Source organism: Takifugu rubripes, chromosome 5, assembly GCF_901000725.2.
Source record: "Takifugu rubripes chromosome 5, fTakRub1.2, whole genome shotgun sequence".
Lineage (NCBI taxonomy): Eukaryota > Metazoa > Chordata > Actinopteri > Tetraodontiformes > Tetraodontidae > Takifugu > Takifugu rubripes.
Genome location: NC_042289.1, coordinates 4694900 through 4696814, shown reverse-complemented (window position 1 = coordinate 4696814; position 1915 = coordinate 4694900). Strand labels below are relative to the sequence as shown.

The 1915-nt window shown below is 41.5% G+C and overlaps 1 long non-coding RNA gene across 1 annotated transcript; it reads right to left on the bottom strand.

Annotated features, from left to right (window-relative positions):
- Positions 1 to 526: 526 nt before the first annotated feature.
- LOC115250024 (uncharacterized) lies at positions 527 to 992 on the bottom strand. The gene is made up of 3 exons (XR_003888605.1): positions 926 to 992; positions 767 to 820; positions 527 to 671 (listed from the first exon to the last, which is right to left on the bottom strand). It is a non-coding gene; the product is annotated as an uncharacterized lncRNA (long non-coding RNA).
- Between the last annotated feature and the right edge of the window lie 923 nt (positions 993 to 1915).

Below are 1915 nucleotides of genomic sequence, written 5' to 3'. Positions count from 1 at the left end.
CTCCAAACTGGGGATTTTTGTTGCGGGTTTTCAGTGAAATGAAGTCTTTATGGGCAACATTTGGTACAGTTTGAATGCGTTTTTAGCTGTTTTTGCCTGTATTTATATTGAACATGAAGTAGCTCATTGTGCCGTCTCTCCACGTGTTTACACCTTTTTCAAGGATCAAGTTCACATTTACTTCAAAAACAACCACATGGAATGTCTTATTTTCCCATCAGTCAACATTCTAAATGTTTGGCAGATATCTGGGCGACTGGTGCTGTTCGTCACCATGATGGGATGATTCGGGGGTGTTCTCACATGAATCTGCCCAAATGGCCCCATTTGCCACCTGAAAACCATAGTGAGGTCTGACCCTCCCCTAAGTGTAGTTTCTGTACACAGAGCTCTTACAGCAGCTCAGAATGGCCAGTTTGGAACATCTAATGGTTGCTAGGTGACAACACTATAATGACTCTTCACAGGGGAAAAAACAAAAATTTCATGTTCATCATTTTGTGAGTGACACGATTGCCGACAGCTTTTATTTATTGTTTTATGTTCACATCAGGGCTACACAAACAGGTCGGCACACACCAGCGATCCAGTTGATCCTCACTGACCCGACAGCTGAAGGACAGACGGACGTGGACGCCTATGAGATCAGAGGTATGAAACCGACACGGACTCTGAAAGGCAAAAAACACATCAACATAAACAGATGTCCCTAACTCTCTCTCGCTCTCGCTCTCTTACACACACACACATGTGCACGTGCACGCACCTGGATAAACTTCGAGGTACCCTATTCAAAAACAGAGTCATCCTCATCATTTTCCTTTCAGACAGACAGGAAGACGGAAATGAGAGACAGGAGCAAAGAAAGTAACTTAATATTTGACTGAATTCCCTATTTAAATCCCAGCAAGCTCCCTCAACTTACACACATCCACGCACGGTCGACACACTCCCGTGCGTGATCATGGAGTGTGTCCTGTGCTGTAACCATGCTACCGTTGCAAAAATTCCTCACTAAAGCAAGGACAAAGCTAGCAAAGCTAAATTTGTCTAAACAGTATCTTGTCAGGAACGTGTAGTCTAGTGAGGGCTTGGTGTGATGGTGTGGTGACCTCTGACCCTCACAGTCAGTCAGTGACAGGTAGAAAGGAAAAAGGACCTTCAGGGAGGTCCCTTTCAGTGGTTTGCTTCTGGCTGTCACTGTCATTAATTACAGGCGTGCTTTTCTTTGTTTTCACAGTGTTGAGTTTCTTTCCCCACTGGTGCCCTCTTGTGTGCAGTTCAGGGTGAGATCTGATAAAAGTGTATTCCGTATGTAGCATCTTCAAGTTGTTGAATGTAACATTCAACAGCTTAAACCCTCCAAAAGTGTGAGTTAATCGCACTAAATCTACTAGTTTTAGCTCTCTTGCTAGACTCATGGCAACTGCTGATGCAAGGACAATTTTTTTGTCCAATAGCCCCGTTTCTGATGGTGAAAGATGTACGTGAATCTGTGCTCTGATAATGCTAAGAACTAAATTTGCATTGCTGTTTCACTTGGCACGGACTAACAAACCCATAGAAGTGGTAGCTCCATCATTGTCACGTCTATCAAGTTTGAAAATAATGGGTAAATCTGTAGTTAAATCTGATTTAACAAATTCTGGGAGAAAAACCAAAGCATCAGGAGAATAGGCTTTAAGAATATATTTTAATCATATATAAGCTTTAGGCTTTAATCATATATCAGCAGCAACATAAACAGAAATATTCGTAAGAAGCAATGTTTTGTACTGTTACCTCAAAAGGTTTATATATTTTAATATAGATAATGACTTCCTGTGTCATCGTCAAGCCTCATCTGCTTTTGACTTCAGGGCAAAAAAAATTAGAAGTACACTAAAAGTTAGGGAAAAGTGATAGATTAGGATAA